The sequence below is a fragment of the Dendrobates tinctorius genome, unplaced genomic scaffold (assembly GCF_039654945.1).
Source record: "Dendrobates tinctorius isolate UK_male_01 unplaced genomic scaffold, ASM3965494v1 ptg000016l, whole genome shotgun sequence".
Taxonomy (NCBI): Eukaryota; Metazoa; Chordata; class Amphibia; order Anura; family Dendrobatidae; genus Dendrobates; species Dendrobates tinctorius.
Genome location: NW_027361684.1, coordinates 1,168,143 through 1,180,837, shown reverse-complemented (window position 1 = coordinate 1,180,837; position 12,695 = coordinate 1,168,143). Strand labels below are relative to the sequence as shown.

Here is a 12,695-nt window from a genome sequence, read left to right as displayed (position 1 = left end):
GAAATTAGAATATTAAGATACATAATGAAATATTATCTACACAACATATATTTCTGTATTTCTATAGTAATTATTTCTTGATTTAGTTAATTGTGGATAAGTGCAATCGCACAACAAAATAGAAAATAGTTTAGGAAGAAAATCTATTCTTTCCTTATCAGCTTTAGCTCTTTTAAACAGGCACCAGCACAGAGCCTGGTATTCACCAGCTGCATCTGGGAATAGTGGACCTTCCTTCTCTGTCCAAGTGTGTTACATTTAAATTAATTTTTCCAAAGGATAATTTTATGATATGGTTTAATTTTGATGGTTACACATCTTCAGACAAATAATGGTATAAGCAAGTATAAATTCACATAATTTATACATTAATTATTTTTAATTTTGGTTTTGATAAATGAATTATTTCATGAAACAATATTTTTTGGTATTAAGGGGGAAATATGTTTTTTATCTTGACTACATCATCACATTTGATTAATACTTCTTCTTCACACATTTTAATAGGAAAAAATATTAATAAGGTACAATGGCATAAGTATTGGGTATAATAACAAGTATTATAAAGAGTCATTTCTTTACACTAAGAGGAATTATATGCAAAGTTGCATGATTTGAATATTTTGGTAACACAAGTTTATGACAATTATGAAATAATCCAGATCATGGAAATATTAAGGGTATATGTTACTGAAGACATAACTACTCTGTATCAACATAAAGGCCTTATTCTTATTTTTATTTTTATTCTTATTTTTCATTATTTTTAATTCTTTCACCAATATTTAGTAAAGTAATATCTACTGAGAATATTGCTTCATTAAATATAGCAATTATATGGTTCTATTACTAAGGAAAATGTTTCACTTCTGAGTTATATGCAACAATTCTTTTATTCATTCATTCGCTCACTCATATATTCTTATTTTGGTTCATGGCTATACATTCCTACATATTATTAGTATAATAAATATATTCCTTATTAATAAAGATGAAAACACTGGTTACATAAAACACAGTGACACCTATGGGTTGAAAAAGGTAATTACACCTATGACATAAAAATGTTCTATCACATGAAAAAAATGGATAATAATGTATTATCACTTATTATTGGTTTATTATTTCAAATATTGAAATCCATATACAGTACAAATTCTGATAATAATTATATGGATATTACTGATTGCTATGGTACGCTGTGATATTATGGGATAGGGAAATTACCAGATTTGGTATAGAATAGGGAATGAAGACTTCAAGCAAGATACTGAAATTATGTTAATAAAGACTTTTCACATTTCTAAACTTCATTGATTTTTATCAGTTGCAAGAAGAAGAATGCCGCGATCCAGAAGTCCCAGAAGGTAACAAAGCTATGATTACTGAGTAATAGACTGTGTTAATTACAAATGCAGTATCCACCACTGACAGTCACAAGTGCAGTATCCACCACTGACAGTCACAAGTGCAGTATCCACCACCGACAGTCACAATTAAAGTGTCTAACCTGACAACCAGAGGACGATGATCCTATGATGCTGAGATGAACGGTGTTATCACGTTCTTATCAAGTTCCAGAGGTTTTCAATCACCTGAAAAGCTTCGATGAAAGCTGGTGAACAATGAAGGTAATTATCAGGAAGCTACAACCCTGACATATGTCCTGTGCATTAGGACAAGGACTGGTTATGGTGCTATGTTTAGCAAGGAAGAGTCATTTTAACCCTTGCTTTGCTGACCAAAGACGTCACACCTGTTCAAAGACCAGTACCGATGGAGGATTCCAGAATATCCAAGGCGAGCCAATGTAAGCCCAGGTTTTTAAAGATAACACTGCACAGATATTAAAGCTGCATAGACTTTGTTTTCGTATTAACATTTGAAATTATGGACTTTGATTTGATACACAACACATCTATATGCTATAAGAAAACTGTATTTTTAAAAGAACCAAGAAGAAGACAGAAGACATCAAAATGAAGACCAGATGACATCAGATGATGATGACTGGACCTGAGATGCTTCAATTTAGACTTAGGGAAGTATAATTATACATATTTTATATGAATATTGTTCACGGCTTACCATAACATGAATTCACATCAATTATGTCATTGAGTACTTATAACGGTAATCTAATATTATTATTATTATTATTATTATTATTATTATTATTGATATTAAATTATTTTGTCAAAGAAGAAGAAAAGAAGAAAGAAGATCTTGTTATATTTGAGGGTTCCAATTAATGTCTGTCTCCCTCAAAAGGGGGAATTGTTAAATATTAATAATCCGTTAATTTCTTATTAGACCCAGTTCTGTAGAATGCTTTAGCTTACATGACATAGGCTATTTTTAAGCTTGGCTCATGGTAGAAAGACAGCTCCATATATGTAGAGATCACGTGTTTCAAGAGACGTATATAATTCATGGCTAACTGTAGAGGGTGCTCTCTTCTTCCCTCACCATCATGAGAGACAGACGCAAGATGACATGACATAACAGCTGGCGATGTGAGAAGCCGAACTGAGACACAGCAGCCATTTGCTATTCAGGATCTCGGAGAGAAGAAGAATACATGTTGCTTTTGCCATGTGGGATCTCAGAACATGATCTAATGGACAATTTCTCTTTCACCTATTTTTATTCACCTGTTTTTCTGTAATAACCTTTCTTTGATGGAAGTAAGCAAATAAACCACTATATTTTTATCTGGTAACTAGTCCTGAGTATTTTACAGGATATGCATTATTTTACATACCTCCAATTAGAAATTTATTATAGTTCTTATTAACTATGCCGCTTACCCAATGCGCAGGGCACTGCAGTAGGTTAGATATCCATGGTTACAACTACAAACAACTAACTGTCAATATTTGAGGGCTCAAAACCATGGATATCTGAGCTACTGCAATGCCCTGCACATGGGGTCAGCGACATCGAAAATCAGAAGAACTATACTACATTTCTAATTGGAGGTATTTTCTTATATTATTATTACTACTACTACTACACCCGCTACATATTGCAATGAGGCCTTTATGCTGTAACACAATCTGTGAGCCAATTCAATCACATCGCATCAAAATGACGACATGCATCTGGGTCGCCCGTCACACCCAGGGCAGCGGAGTACTCGGTAACGGGCCGGTGTCAGGGGGATGTGTCACAGCAGCGGTGACCCGGTCCGTGGCCCTGGGTGCCCAATATCAATGGCGGTGATATTAATGGTGTTGAGGTTTAATTGAATGGTTTGTGATGCCACCCGAGGTGTTTGGCAAGGTAGATGGTAAGCCAACGCTGCATGCAGATCTGCTGGGACTGAAGGTGTGGTGCAGCAAAGATGGTGTAGCTCCCCACAGGTGGAGCTGTAGTCCCAGGGCAGTGTAGGTGCAATGGATGAGGAGAGGCGCAGAATGGTATAGATGCTGGTACACAGATGTAGCGGTGCAGAAGGTGTTAGCGACGAATGAATGGAGGACACCAGGGCTTGTAGTTTCAAAGCTTTACTCACAGTTCGTGGTACCCACTGGTGCCCGCCTCCGTGCCATGTCCTCCGGGGTAGAGACTCAATCAACCTCCCGGGCAAGTCAGGGTTCTCCTCTCCAACACTCCGCCAACATGTGCCTTTCCTGAACGAATCCTCTATTGTGCCTTTTAATGTGAAGAGCTCCATTACCGTAGTTCTCTGGAATTCCTCCTGTCAGATGTTCTTAAAACCTTACTTGTATGACAGACAGCTGTAGCCTCTATCGGGGACTCCTCTCAGAGTCCTGGCTCGCAAATGGGTTGCTGTTGTGTCCCAAGTCTTGGATGGGAGTAGTGCATTTACAGCCAACTACTCAACCGGTGTCTGCTGCAGAACCATAAGTGTCCATACAACCTCGGGGACCGGGCCCCGGCCTTGCGCTGAGAACCTATAGGCAGGGTTCCTCTTCCAACCCACAACTCCTCTCTGTTCTCCTACTCCATCGTTCCGCGCTGTTCCTTCTCCCTCTTATGGAAGCTTAGGTTGCAGGTCTACGTCTTTTTTCCTTCTCTTCTCTTTCCCATGCCAGCTGGCTCAGATCACTAAGGCAGCTGCAGCACTCTTTCTAAACTGAACTCAAAACTAAACTCCTCTCGCCTGACCTCCCGTCAGACTGACCTACTATCCTCAACTTTCCCTCTCTTTTATACTAACTCCACCCACCTCCCAGCACATCTCGTGTTACGAAGCAGGGTTCCATGAAGCTGCTATGCGGACCTACTGAACTATCCTGTGTGTGGGATGCAGGTGTTGGAGTGTGGAAAGGAGTTCCCAACTTACCTAGTTGGTGGGGAACTACACCTTAGGAGTAGGTGCAGTACCTCTGTGGCGACTGAGCCTCAGGGGCGCCACACATCCTATACACTGGGATGTTAGCTCTAGAATGCATGCCTGATTGTTAAGATAACCTTCATGGACAGCAGTACAGGGAACTGTGCAAATGCCACCAAATCTAGAGACGAGTGCTGAGGCTCCCGCTTACCTACAGGTGGGGTTCTAACTGGGGCATAACTATAGGGTGGCTGCAATTGCATCTGGGGCTTGATGATTAGGGGTGCCTGAGGGTCAAAATGTCCCTGTGGCGCATATGAGAGATCAATATTCTCAAAGAAGACCCATGCCAATTGAGGCTAGATTAAAAATTTTGATTTGCGGTCCTTGGGCTTCAAATTATGGCACTGAGTTCCAAAAGTGATATTCAGCAGTTTTCTGTTAGATTTGTTTTATATTTAATTCACCAGTTCTTTAAACCTTTCCTGACTTTTCTGTTTTTGTTTTTTTTTCCCTCCCCCTTTTCCAACAGTCATGTTTTTTTATTTTTTCCATCCATACAGCCATATGAGGGCTTGTTTTTGGCGGTACAAGTTGTACTTTTGAATGACACCATTTATTTTATCATATGATGCACTAGAAAGCGGGAACAAAATCTAAGAGCATTGAAATGGCAAAAAATTGTCATGGGAAGCAAAGGGAAAACAGGAGATAAGGTACCTGGGCTCCTGAATTGCCCCTCAGGCCAAGGAGAGCCCTGTCTTTCCTTAACTCAGGGGTAAGTTTGATGGTAGGGAGGCCCTAGTCACCGACCTGTCCCTATCGCCTGTCCAGCCCTTAGCTAAACCCCCAACTCCCACCTCAGGATGTGACATGTAAGAGAAGCCACGGATAACGACTGACAAGGATAAAGGAAACTGCACCACAAAGCAAACTATCAGGACGACACAATATGTGTGGGAGGGGAACACAATAGAAATAGGGAAAAGAACAAACAAAGTATACTTAACCAAACTCCAAATAAAGATATGAGTATCGGCAGCTACTCCAACACAGGACCAGTATGCAAGAGACATGAAAATGCTATAGTCGGCATGTTCTGAGCCATCCTTAAAGGGATAAAGCGTTCCCAGCAGCCTCAGCCTTCCATTCAAACTAATCAAAAAGTTAACTCCTGCAAAGCTGAATATCAGAGAACAAACCACCGACGACGCTCAGGCTGAGCAACAGGAAGGTCTGCACAACAGACTCCCCAGTGCGAACAGAGTCTGAAGCCGCCATGACAAAAATGTGCAGTTCTACAATTGCTTTTAGGGGTGTTTATTTACTATGTTCCTTGTATAGTAAAACTGACCTGGCAATATGATTCTCCAGGTCAGTACAAGTATGCAGATACCAAAAACAAAGTAAAGTATTTTTTTTTATTTAAGTAAGGAAAAATTTTTGGAAACGTCTTAAAAAAAAATAAAAATTTTTTTGATTGTATCACATTTTCCAATACCTGCAAATTTTTCATTTTTCAGCATATGGGGCTGTGTGAGGGCTTATTTTTTGCACCCCAAGCGATTTAAGTTATTTTATCAAATATGTATTTTTTCCTTAGTTTTTATTGGGGGAAAAGGGGAGTGATTTGAACTTTTGTATTTTTTTTCATATTTTTAAAACTTTTTTTTTTTTAAATTTCGTTTGCTATTTCCTTTAGGTGTCTTTATCCTGCCATCATCTGATCTCTTGGGCTAAATACAGCAATGCTACAGTATTGATGCATATAGCAAAAAAAAATCACAGTTATCTATGAAAGCCAGCCACAGGCTGGCTTTCTCATGACTACTGTCATGACAGGAACCAGGGTTTTCAGAAGACCCTTGGCCATTATAGTAACCCATCAACGCCTTGTAATCACATTACGGAAGTGCTGATGGGTGCACAAAGTGACGCACCCCCTGGAGGCACACTGTAGATATCGTTGTCAAAGATTGACAGTGGCGAAAAACAGGCTAACAGCCAAAGGGGGTGCTGCACGGACAGCTGGCGTCTAATTTTTTATCGGAGAGCATTCAGACCAATGTCATACTATGGGGCAGTACAGATCTGCATTTTTTTTTCTCATGCCGAGAAATTAAATCGTCTTAAGAAAAAAAATTGCTGCATGCTGCGAGCGGCTTCGAAAATCAGTCCACACATACCTATTCAGTTCTATGGGTGCATTTAAAACATTGGACATATCACCCAAGTGCAGCCCGATTTATGCCTACAAAAACAATGGAGAACATGGAGAAACAAAGTTTTCCATCTTCTCTGCACCTGTGATGCTATTCTCTAATTCAAGAGAATTGGATCACAGTAAACTGACACTCGGCTCAAACTCTGACAGTAAAGGCAAAGCAAACAGATGTGAGCTGATATTAATAGAATGGGAATCTTTATGGCTATTGGCCACTTCCCAAAATATTAACACCAGCATCCTGCCGTATTAACAAGTACAGTACAATATACACCCAAAATAACCTTAGTTCACAGCCTCGGGGTGCTCTCGCAGCTGGAAACACAAATAACCTTAAAGTGTCCCTCAACATTTTTCCATGAGGTTACCAGGCCTCATAGCTGCTGGGAGATTTGACATGGTGGCTGTGAACACTGGAAACCTTTCAGGTTACCCGAGTGCACAGCCACTGCGTCTCACAGTAGCTCGAGTGGCGCACTGATGAATGCTGGAGGGCCGCGTGCCGGACTCGCGGTCATTCATCAGTCCAGTACTAGCACTAAACATCATGAGAACCAGCTGCTATTAACTCAGGAGACGTTACAGTATTGTTATTTCAGTTCACAGCAGCCCTGCTCTCATGAGAATTGGGCGTTGTGAACTGAGATAATCTTACTGACATCACCGCAGTCTCCAGAAGCCGAGTCTTGCAGAGCACAGCTTCAGTGTAAAATAATTTAAAAAAATGACGCAGGGTCCCTTTTTTGATAACTGCACAATTCATGGTTACAACGTGAAATTTGCAAAAACCTTCCTCGCATTTATTGGGAATTTTTATGACAAATAATCATTACATGGGCCAAAGTACATAATAAAAAACTAAATAACTACATTTATTGCAATTTCAACCCCTGTACCTCTTCCCTGGCAGTTATTTGCTGCAGTGCTGTTAACGAGAGGTTAGCGCTGCAGACAATAACAGACAATAGCAGACAAAGGGAGAAACTTACAGCTGGACTTGGAAGGGTGATTAAATCACAGTTTGTTTTTTAATCAAAAGTTTTTTATATTCAGCTGTATTTTTGGTTTTTACAAAGTTTGTTAAAAGTACAGTTCCTATTTAAGAACAGGGTGGGCCATTTATATAGATACACCTAAATAAAATGGGAATGGTTGGTATTATCAATTTCCTGTTTGTGGCACATTAGTATATGGGAGGGGGGAAACTTTTCAAGATGGGTGGTGACCATGGTGGCCATTTTGAAGTCGGCCATTTTGGATCCAACTTTATTTTTTTCAATGGGAAGAGGGTCATGTGACACATCAAACTTATTTAGAATTTCACAAGAAAAACAATGGTGTGCTTGGTGTTAGTGTAACTTTATTCTTTCATGAGTTATTTACAAGTTTATCACCACCCATCTTGAAAAGTTCCCCCCTCCCATATACTAATGTGCCACAAACAGGTAGTTGATATCACCAACCATTCCCATTTTATTTAGGTGTATCCATATAAATGGCCCACCCTGTATTTGTAGTTTATTATCCATTTAGGATGCAAATTTCCTAGAACTTTAACAAAAGCCACAATCCTAATTTTTGCGGCAGATGTGACTGTGCTGAATCTATTAGCCTCCATACAAAGAAACCATTAAAGACTATTCTTGGATTTGTCTTGTCTTCAAAAAGACAGAGAAGTCCTGATTTTTTCAGTCGTCCATGCCATCCGTTAAAGGGTTTTTTCCTTTACTGGTGGCACTGTGGAAACAGCCGAGAGATTCTGAGCTATGCTGCTTCTACAACTGGTGGTTATTTTATGGAAAAAGTAACTATGTACTAAAACAAATATTTCCTCATTCTTTTACGCAGACCGTCTGCAGTCCGTGTGCCCACCGCTCGTCTACTACCCTGGACCAGATGTGGTGACGGTCTAATCCCTCTAATCCTTCTACCTCTACAAATGTTCCAGTAAGCAACGTTCTGCATATTTTTTTTTATCTTTCTTTGACAGGAAATAATTTTTCTTTGTTCAGTGTTTGAGTCATTATTCAGAAATGATTACACGTGTAGAGATGTGAGCGTTCCTCCACAGGAGAAGTGGTGGACAGATCTTCCCTCTTACGGAGCCATGTACGGTATTTTATGTTCAGGATCACAGTTCCTTTTCATTTCCAAAACCAGACAACTTCTGTAAATGTTTAATGTGCTGCAAATAATCCTTAAAATTAATTCATGAACTTCTATCACCAAATTGTGACATAGCGAAGAGCAGAGAAATGAATGATAAAAATGCTGGCTTTCTACATACATTCATTGGAGGTGACATTTATGTTTTTTTTCGAGACTTCATCCAGTGTGATAAAATCTTTTATATATACAATAATGATTATACCAGAGAGCGCAAACTAGGTTTATGACTATTGCATAAAAGTTGATTTCTCCATTACATTTTTGGCCTGGTTGTCATGACAACAGTGATCAGAATGGATTTACATATTTGTTCGAATTTCGAATCCCCGGTCTCATACACTTTATTCTTTATACAACTGGGAAAATCTTTAGGAATAAATTTCAATAGATTTTTTAGTTCACCTACATGTTAAATTGAGTGCGGAGAGCTTCTCCTGCTCACTAGGTGGTATGGTTGGCATGTAAACATCACCTTCCAGTTTGATTGTCATGCCAGCCGTGCCACAAAGCAGGAGCATCTCTACACAACTGATGACAGATCGGATGGGAGATAGGATATGTATGTCTACTTAACCCCTTCAAGACCGGTGATGCATACTTACGTCATTGTCTGTGTCCCTGCCTTTGATGCAGGTTCACATGCTGAGCCCGCATCTTTCCCACACGCGATGCCTACTTTAATCAGTTATCAAGTGCCTCTAACAGCCGCAGGTGGACCTGAGATCCACCCACAGCTGTTAAGCAGTTAAAGGCCATTGTCTATCACCAACAGCTGCATTTAACACGCACAGACAGAATGCTCGTCATTGATCCTGACCAATGGCACACCCGTCACTTGTTCACGGCGCGCCGATTGGTTGTTATGACAGCTGGGGGTTTGCTGAAGACTCTGTGTCTATAATCACATCTTCCTGTGATTGTCGACTCTTTGCTGGAGTTCATAGGAGATTGTGATTTTTGCTATACATAGCAGTGGTGAAGCGACAAAAGAAAAACAGAAAATCGCCATGGGGTGATGGGATTAAATTCACAATCTGATTTTTAAGTCATGATAGTTTTATACGCTTACGCCGAAGCCTAATACAGATGTCTGTGGATCTAGCTCTGATCACAGGTGACAATGCTGTCACGCTCGGGTTGGAGACCTGCGGCCAGTCCATGCATTGCATTCCATGTTCGGACTGAGATCCACAGCTATCAACTACTCAGTAAACTAACTTTTCCCTGTTCCCTCCTTCCAAATATTATTCTGAATCTGCACCCTACTATTCATCTGTCTCCACACCCTCCATGCACACGATAACTGCACTTGATATTTGACTATTGCACATAAACACACGGGCTGATGACCGGATCATGCAGCTTTATATGAAAATCCCTATTTATTATAATTGCCAGACCTGAAATAACAAGCACTTCTCACCTACTGTGTCCCCCCATTTCCTTGTAGAATGTAAGCTTGCGAGCAGGGACCTCACTCCTAATGTCACTGTTTAAATTGTCTTAACTTGTATTGAATTTATTGTCTGTACATGTCCCCGCTTAATTGTAAAGTGCTGCGGAATATGTTGGCGCTATATAAATAAAAATTATTATTATTATGTCTGCACGAGCCCTAAGTTTAACAGAGCCAGATATGTAGAGCCTAAAATCCATAGAATTTCCATTAACACTGTAGATGTGAAAGAAAAGGGGTTTTCCAGGTTTAGTAAAGCATGGCTGTTTTCTCCCCTACCCCCACACCCAAAAAAAGGTGAAATGACTGTGACTGAACTGCAATACCACTTACAGCCGGTAGACAGGGGTGGCACTGTTTTTTGGAAGGAATCAGCCATGTTTTTGTACCCATAGACAACCACTTAACTAGCTGCACTCAGTGCCATTGTAGTGTTCCCTGTCTCATATATAAAGTGTAACTTTAGTTTTAGGAGAACTTGGAGCAGAATGTCTGTGTCCGCCTCTAGATCATCCCTCCTCTCTTCATAGAACTTTAAAAGCACCAACTTCCATCTTCAATATGAAAATAGTCCTCTTAGAATACCGATGTTAAAGATTTTACACATGTATTACATCTTTTACGATCAGTCCAGGGTGAGAAAGAAGCAGATTTATCTGATAGGATATATTACAAAGGTGCTTATTTTCGCGTGAGTTATTGATTTGTTTTGTTAACCCTTTAAGGGTGGATTCATACATGGTACATTTTTCCACCATTGAATTGAAAGCAGCAAATCCATTTCAAGACATGTTTGTGCTTCCTATGGTGGAGTCTGATGCCAATTTGCCATGGATTTGCTAATGATTTCACCTTGTGCAATGAACCTTTTGCACTGTGACAAAATGTTGCCGTCAGCTCTTTTACGGTGACACACTCAACCTTCCTACAGCTGTATGATCAATTCAGACTATTCTATAGAGCAAACTGACCATCAACATGCAAAAACATGGAAATACGGTACCTTCATTATTTATTAACAAGTAGCCTTGATGAAAAATATTTGACAGTTCCTTGTACGCAGCTCCCATGCAGACCAATGTGCACCTAACTGATCAGTAACGTTATGCTACCAATCCTTGCGTCTAGTGCACTGTAGTTGCATCTAATTTTTATTTTTCTATTATTATTAACCCAAACACTGTCCAATGTCTCACAGAACACTTCTGAGCTGCAGCTTTTCACATTAGTGTGTAAGAGAGGGAGGAGAGGACGGTCACAGCGCTGAGAATGAGGAAGCAGAGAGGGATTGCTGCACAGGGAAGCCCCACTGTGCACAGTTTGCAACTTCACATACAGGAAGGTGCGCAATAGAAAGCAGATCCAGGAAATAATTACACAGATATTAGCCAGCATCCTACTGATAGGCGTCGGGTTCCTGCAGCGGCTCAGCAGGAATCCAGAGCCTCACATTCTGCGGTCTCTCATTGTCTATCGACCGCAGAGGAGATTGCTCAGCAGTCTCAGCGTCCCAGACACTCTGCCCTGACCTGCTCTGTGGGTCTGGCTGTTGCTGTCACCTTTGGTTCAGCAATAGCAATGCAGGCTGCTTTGCAACAAAGCGCTCCAGAGGCTAAGTCCTCTCGCCGCGCTACTGGGCATGCTCACGAGACGATCTCCCATTGGAGATCGGCCATGCGCTAGTATAGTCTCTAGTTGCTACTGTGTGACTGATGATGGATGCATGAACCTGCGAATGACTCATTAAGACTCTCCTCCCTCTGATATTATGAGTGTGTATAGGGACTTAGCTATAGAGTCTGCGCCAGCCAGTGGCAAGCTACAAGCCACTACAGCATCCTCCACAGTGCTAGCGTCCGACAGTGCGCCTGCTACCGGGCATTGTCGATTAGCGGCAGTGTCTGTCGCCACGCTGCAGTCTGCAGCACCTCTTGGCGTCTGCAGTTGCGACACCGCACGCACGGTAGGTCTAGACGGACTCTGTCCCTCTGTCTAGGGCCCAGCTCCTGTGACCATATATCGTGCGTGCAATTATCGGAGACCTGTGAGTCCAACAGGCTCAGTATTTATGTTTATTCTGTAGGCGTCTCTGTGAAGCTAACGGAGTACGCCCAGCGCACACCGGGTGACGTCTAACCCGCGTGCAATATACCGCCACATAGCGCGTCTGCCATTATCTAGCAGCGGTTTAACACCTACTGCATGGTGGACCCCGAGCAGCGAACGCACTTTATTATCTATTTATTTAGTGCGTTCCACCGTTCCTAACACTTACTATTAATTGAGCCTTTCTAGGTAAGATAATTAAAAAAAAAATCACTAACAGTTGCTCCAACACGCACCCTGAACTATTTGTCTCCTTTCCCATTATCATGCAGAGTATAAGTCCGATCCCCTCTGTACTAGTCACTGTCATATATATATTTGTATTCTGTATGTAAACCCTCTTTACATGTTCAGAACCATGGAATTAATGGTGCTTTAAAAATAATAATAATAATAATAATAATAAAAAGAAGAAGAAGAAGAAGAAGAAGAAGAAC

At 40.7% G+C, this 12,695-nt stretch overlaps 1 protein-coding gene across 1 annotated transcript in view; it reads right to left on the bottom strand.

Moving 5' to 3' along the window:
- GLRA2 (glycine receptor alpha 2) overlaps nt 1-12,695 on the bottom strand; it is a 267,688-nt gene that overhangs the window by 160,300 nt on the left and 94,693 nt on the right. The gene's annotated exons all lie outside the window — the stretch shown is intronic.